Source organism: Lactuca serriola, chromosome 9, assembly GCF_051521515.1.
Source record: "Lactuca serriola cultivar US96UC23 chromosome 9, Lser_US96UC23_V15, whole genome shotgun sequence".
In the NCBI taxonomy this organism is placed as follows: Eukaryota; Viridiplantae; Streptophyta; class Magnoliopsida; order Asterales; family Asteraceae; genus Lactuca; species Lactuca serriola.
Window position 1 is genome coordinate 130,778,578 of NC_136416.1, and position 7,891 is coordinate 130,786,468.

Below are 7,891 nucleotides of genomic sequence, written 5' to 3' on the forward strand. Positions count from 1 at the left end.
AAGGTAGTATGGGCCCGTACTACTGAAAGCAGAGGATCCGTACCCGAACCGAGGAGGGCCAAGATAAGACCAGGAAACTTGTAGTAGGAGTGATCCCTCCAGAGGTATCAGTATCACTAACGGTTATTATTTATGTATTGCAGAATGGTGGTACTACGTTCGAGGCCAGCAGTTGGCAGTATAAGAGAGGGATCAGGTTCGGGATCAGGATCCGAGCCAGTAGATGAGGGGCTACGCGAGTTCATCGCTTCAGAGATCACCAGAGGCATCCTTGAGTCAACCCCCATTATTTTCGGGTCGATCAAGGAAGGGATATTGGAGTTGATGGAGGATCGCCTCCGGGCATTCAGGAGCGACATGGCATCCAGCCAGTCGGGATCTCACACACTGTCCTTCAAGGACTTCTGGGGCAGTGGTGCGCCGGATTTTCACGGGGCAAAGGACCCCATAGCTGCCAGACGATGGATTGCAGACATTGAGTCTGCACAAATGATTAGCTTCTGCCCTGAGGGGGCAAAGGTGAGGTTTGCAGCAGGGTGTTTACGAGATCGAGCTAGGGATTGGTGGGAGTCCGTGGGTGACTCGTTGGGAGCCTCGGTTGTCGAGGCTATGACCTGGTCGGACTTCGCGACCAGGTTCAGGGCAGAGTTTGTGCCGACTGTCGAGCTTCAGCAGCTGGCCAGGGAGTTCTTGGATATGCGGCATACGACGGAGACTGTGGCAGAGATCACCGCCAAGTTCCGGGAGAGGGCATTGTTGGTGCCCCAGTATGCGGGAGATGAGGATATGAGGAGGACCCGCTATCATGACATGCTACGGGCTGACATCCAGGAGCATGTTAGCTTTTCAGCATGCCCTACCCTGGAGTCCATGATTGCCAGGGTGAGGGAAAGGGAGATTGATTTAGAGCACATTTGAAAGAGAAAGACAGAGGCGGGGCAGGTGGTTGGGGCTTCGGGGAAGAAGCCCAAAGGATCATATGGGAGGCCGAAAGGCCAAGGAGGGCCGGGCCACTGCGGGAAATGCAGCAGGTCGCATGAGGGAGCATGTAGGTTGGGATCATCAGGCTGCTACAAGTGCAGCAAGATGGGGCAATTTTGATGAGTTTTAGGTAAAACAAATAAACTAGAAAACAATTCCTAAGTTAACATGCAACCTACTTTGGATCTATGTTTTATCTATTGAACATACAACTTTGAATTGCAAAACAAGAACCCTAGAGGAGAGAGGCTATAATCGAAATTTACAAACTAGGGTTTAATAATTACATACCTTTCAATTGTTATAGTAAACAATTGATAATTCCCTTGATCTTGATCTTGATCTTCTTGGAAGCTTAGCACCACAAGTGTAATGCCTCTAATGGAATCACACCCAAACTAGCAAGAAGGAAAGTAGATGAGAGAGGGGAGAGGGAGTATGCAAAATTTCGGCCCTTAGGGTTTCTTCAAAAGAAAAGAGTGACCAAAACATGAACCAGGAGGCTCCTTATATAGCTGAGGGATCTAGGGTTTAGGGGAAACCCTAGTTATCCTTTGCTTAGGGCCTAAGCAAACCCAAGGGCCTTATCCAAGCCCCTATGGACGAAATTATTAGGGTTTCCCCTAAAGATTTCGTCCACCCTTATCCAAGGGGGTTCTAGAGCCTTCCACTCAACTATTAGATAATTGCAAACTAGTCCCTGCACCTTATAATTAATTCTTTTAACCCCGAAATTAATTCTAATTAATTTATGGCTAACAATTAATTAAACAAAATGATTTCTTATTAATATATTAATATTTTAACATATGAATAAGTTCATTTATATTAATTTATTAATCTTATAATAAATTAATATCTCTCCTTTCATAATTTCCTTGTCTAGTTGCTAGGTTTGAGGGCAACCCAAAAGGACTGTGCTGCTATCAATTCAAGTACATACCAATTATAGTTATGGGCTTAGACGCCTAATCCAACAGTCTCCTACTTGGATAAGTCTGTAACTATAATTGCTAGTATGCCTTCTAAATTTGACCAGCAAATTGTAGCTTCCAAAAAGCTGCTGCCGAACTCTGACCCAGTCAGTTACGTGTCCTAAGATAAGTGATCATATAATCCTTCATTATGCTAGATATCCCTAGAAAAAAGACATGGAATACAATCAACCTCTTTGTCTAGAATCTATGTTTCCCGATTCCTGATTAGTGATGATGTAGGACTTCTAATTGAACACATCAATTTAGTCCTGGCTGGGCCCAGCACATAAGTCAACACCAAATCATCGAGGGGCCCATAGATATCGCTTTTGCCATTAAGGAAAAAGGAACGTATAAACATTGACTCATATGCTTGTATCTTTTACTCATCAAACCATACATGATAATACGTTTTATAACACCAAGTTACTGATGTGTTTTCGTATTACCAATGCATAGCCGACTTGCAAATTACAACTCATATATCTCTGTTTCAAGATTATAAGATATTATCGTCTCAGTATTACTCATGATGAATTCCATGAAGTAATACTCTGAGTGAGGGTTTATCCAATACTCAAATCTCAATTTCTGAGTACTCATGAACGTTGCAGCAAAATCTATTGCCATATCTATCCTTAGACAATCTACAATCCAGTTCATGACAGTCTTGATTCACTACTTACTTCCAAAAGTACGAGCGACTGTGGAGTTTGAATAATCTTATTATTCGGGAAGTAAAACATGCAAAAATGAAACACAATAATAAACAATTGACAAAAGGTAGAACCCAAACTTATAAATAATACTTTATTATTTAATCACCAAAAGTCAATTACATTTACTTTGTTACAAGTTTCAGAACAAAACTAATCTAACTACTAAAACTAATATCATCTTTCAGTCCTATGCTCCGAGCATGCTGAATATGCTTAGCCCTACTCAGACCCTTTGTGAGGGGATCTGTTGGGTTATCTTCAGATGACACCCTCTTCACTATAAGATGGCCTTCTTCTACTCTATGTCTGATGAAATGGTACTTTCTGTCGATATGTCTGGTTTTACCATGATCTCTCGGTTCCTTTGTCAAGGCAACCACTCCTTCATTATCGCAGAACAGTTCCATAGGCTCCTGGATGGTTGGAACAACTCCGAGATCCCCAATGAAGTTCCTCAACCAAGCTGCTTCTTTCGACGCTTCACTTGCTGCTATATACTCTGATTCACAAGTAGAATCAGCCACTGTATCTTGCTTGGAACTCTTCCAAGTAACTGCTCCTCCATTTAATAAGAATACCCAGCCTGACTGAGAACGGAAGTTATCTCTATCCGTCTGAAAGCTGGCATCACTGTAACCATCTACTCTCAAAGTATCATTGCCACCAAGTACAAGGACCCAGTCCTTCGTTCTTCGCAAATACTTGAGTATATTCTTCACGGCTATCCAATGAGCTCTACCTGGGTTTCCCTGATAGCGACTGACCATGCTCAAAGCAAATGCCACATCAGGGCGAGTACATGTCATAGCGTACATGATCGATCCGACAGCGGAAGCATAAGGTACACGACTCATGTCATCTATTTCCTCATCTGTACTCGGGCATTGAGTCTTACTCAATTTGGTATTGCTTCTGATACGTAGCTCTCCCTTCTTGGAATTTTCCATACTAAACCTCTTTAGTACCTTATCCAAGTATGTGCTCTGACTAAGTCCAATTAGTCTCTTCTTTCTATCTCTCAATATTCTAATCCCAAAAATATAGGCGGCTTCTCCTAGGTCTTTCATGGAAAAACACTTTCCAAGCCAAGACTTAAATTCATTCAAGGTTGGAACATCGTTACCAATGAGTAATATGTCATCGACATATAACACCAGAAAAGTTACTATACTCCCACTAGCCTTGATATACACACAAAACTCATCTTCACTTCTAGAGAAACCAAACTCTTTGACTTTCTCATGGAAGCAAAGATTCCAGCTGCGAGATGCTTGTTTCAATCCATAAATGGATTTCTCAAGCTTGCATACTCTATTGGGAAACTTGCATCAACAAAACCCTCTGGCTGACTCATGTAAACATCCTCAGCCAACTTACCGTTAAGGAAGGCAGTCTTGACATCCATCTGCCAAATTTCATAGTCATGAAAGGCAGCTATGGCGAGCAATATCCTAATAGATTTAATCTTAGCCACCGGCGAAAAAGTCTCATCATAGTAAACCCCTGGGGTTTGAGTGAAACCTTTTGCAACCAGTTGAGCCTTGAACGTATGCACATTCCCATCCATATCTGTCTTCTTCTTGAAGATCCATTTGCACCCAACTGTCTTCCGACCTGGTGCACTATCATCCAAATTCCAAACTTGGTTGTCATACATGGACTTAATCTCACTGTCCATTGCTTCTTTCCACTTGGAAGCCTCTGGGCCTGCCATTGCTTCCTTATAAGTGACTGGTTCATCTAAGTTTACCAGTGTTCTGTCACTTATGAATGTGTCACCATCTGAAATAATATGAAAACCATACAACTCAGGTGGCACACTCACCCTTGTGGATCTTCGAAGCGGTAATGATTTATCAACTGGTTCAACAGGAACTGTTTCCTCTGGTTGAGTGCTAGTGTCATCTAAGGTTCCTTCATTGGTTGACTCTTGAATCTCTTCAAGGTCAATGGTACTCCCACTGTCCTCTTTGAATATGAGCTCTCTTTCCAGAAAGACTCCTCTTCGAGCTACAAACACCACGTTTTCACTAGGTCTGTAGAACAAATATCCAAAAGACTGCTTTGGGTAACCAATGAAAACACATTTATCACTTCTAGCTGCTAGCTTGTCGTGAGTCTCTCGTCTTACGAAAGCTTCACAACCCCAGACTTTAATATGTGCTAACGAGGGAACTTTCCCTGTCCACATTTCGTGAGGTGTTTTGGCAACCTTCTTTGTAGGGACAAGATTGAGGATGTGGGCGGCTGTCTCTAAGGCATACCCCCAGAAGTGAATAGGAAGCGAGGCACGACTCATCATAGAACGAACCATGTCTAACAAAGATCGATTATGCCTCTCAGCTACACCATTTAACTGTGGTGTCCTAGGAGGAGTCAATTGTGAGACTATCCCACATTCTTTCAGATAGTCGTTGAACTCGGTACTAAGATACTCCCCGCCTCTATCGGATCTAAGTATCTTGATCTTTCTGCCCAATTGATTTTCGACTTCATGCTTAAACTCTTTGAACTTTTCAAACGTTTCTGACTTATATTTGATCAAGTAGATGTAACCATATCTGCTATAATCGTCAGTGAAAGTCACATAGAATCGATTAGCATCCCTTGTGGTTGATCAGAAGGGCCCACACACATCTGTGTGTATGAGATCCAACAGACCTTCACCTCTTTCACAAGACCCTGTGAATGGTGATTTTGTCATCTTTCCCAAAAGACAAGATTCACACATATCATCTGATTTTAGGTCAAATGATTCCAACACTCCATCCTTTTGGAGTTGGGCTATGCGTTTCTTGTTAATGTGTCCAAGACGACAATGCCACAAGCATGCCTTGTCTACACTATTAGACAAGTCAATATTAAGTACACTATTTCCTAAGCTGTCAACACAAGTCACTGTTTCATACACACCATCACAAGGTAAAGCTTCAAACACAAAAACACCATTCTTATAAACAGAAATTGAACCATTCAAATCATTAAAAGAATATTTAAAACCTTGTCTGAACAATGCATGAAATGAAATAATGTTTCTCGTCATCTCAGACGAATAGCAACAATTTATTAAGTCTAATCTAACAACATTACTAAGCAATAGTTGATAAACTCCGCTCTTGGTCACTAGTGAAGACTTTTTGTTCCCCATGATCAAGTTTATCCTCCCATGCTCTATCTCCTCACTTTCCTTTAGCCCCTACAAATCAGAACAGATATGAAAACCACATCCTGTATCAAGGACCCATGAACGAGAAGATAATGAGTTATTAGCAGAGATAGTGTAAATACCTGCCGAGGATGGCTTCACTTTGCCATCCTTGATATCTTGCAGATATTGTGGGCAAGATCTCTTCCAATGCCCCTTTTGATTGCAATAAAAGCAAATGGCCTCTTTTGGATCAGAAACATGGGGAGTGGAACCATTGGGCTTAGCCTTCGGGCCATTACTAGATGACACAGCTTGAGCCTTGCTCTTCCAGTTTTGCTTGGGAGGACCTTTCCTCTTCTTCCCCTTTCCCTGTCCAATGGCCAAGACAGGGGCATTTGCAGGTGTGGAGGGTATACTTTTACCCTTCATCCCTGCCTCAGCTGTCTGCAACAAGTTGTGCAATTGGGCGAAAGTCTGCTCAGTGTTGTTCAAATGGTAAGTTAAGATAAACTGACCATAACAATCAGGCAACGAGTTCAAGACCATGTCAATGACCAATTCCTCATCGAAGTGAATGTTGAGCTTGACCAAACGCTCTATGTAGCGTTGCATTCTTTGCACATGAGATACAACTGATTCCCCCTCTTTCATCTTGCAAGCCATGAGTGACTTGACTACTTCAAACTTTTCTTGACGAGCTCGCTTATGGTACTTTTCCATAAGGTCCTTGTTCATATCAAAAGGCCAGCAGTCCTCATAGTACCTCTGCAATTCTGGGGACATGGTTGCAACCATGATGCATGCCACTTTGGTAGCATCATCATAGTGTTTCTTGTAGGCAGCATACTGTTCGGGAGTGGCTTTTGACTCATCAAGTTCTTTGAGCTCCTTTTCAAGGACATACTCTTTGTCCTCGAATCTAACCGCCATCTTGATGTTACGCATCCAATCGTTATAGTTGGAGCCATCCATAACGACTTTGGAGCAGATGTTTAGTAGAGAGAAGTTGTGGCTGGAGGATGATGAAGCAGAAGTGTTTCCAGGAGTAGACATCTGAAAAGAAAGATAGTTTTAGTTAGATTCCAAGACACCTCAATATAATAACACAAAGATATCATATCAAGGTTAGGACCCAACTATGACGATTCACAACTTAGAAATGGGATGCCGAGATCCAAGTTCAAATCTCATAAAGGTAGGTGAATGACGATTCACCAATTCCACCATTAGACAAAATAAACAAAGTGAAATTCCTAATTCTTTTGAGATACATTATAACTATTTAATGGCATGTTTTAATCTCGGATTATGCTCTACTATTTGTGACTGGGATACCGAGGATCACAAACTAGATGTGAATAACCATGCAAATGTGCTTGGTAACCTCATTGTCTTTATCATTAACTATTGATGTGCCGGTAAACCACACACGCTCCATCAAAATGATAATTATAAGATACCCATTACTACTCTTTATTAGTGCCTTTTTGGTGTGCCGGTTAACCATACACGCTCCACTAACGACCAATAAAGCATAATGTGCAATTTCATGGATTAGCATACTTTTCACATTTTTCCTAAAGTAACTAGAGTTGGGATTTTGAAAAATAGTGTTCTAGTACTTTCTTTAATAGCATTATACTTTTAATGGGAAGTAGTTGTCCTATCAAATCCGTTCTGCTAACGACCCTCCACTAATCAAGGAAGCGGTGGGTGAGAGTGGACACCCATTCAACTATCATTTTATAGGCAGTTTCCTTATACCCCCTTATAGACTAGCTTCGTGAATGAGGCATACTAGCGATTTGACTGACCATATTCTTATACATATATAATATTTAACTTTTAATTATAATATATATATATATATATAAGGTGTGTTTTAAAACATTTTAAAACTCCAAGGGTTTATATAAATTTTTTCAAAATTTAAACTATTAAATTTTAAATTTAAATAAATCAATTAATTAGATTTAATTTTTATCTATTAATTAACTTTTAATTAATTTATTAAATCTTGTAAGGATTATCTAATTAAATTAAACAATTAATTTAATCCTAATCCA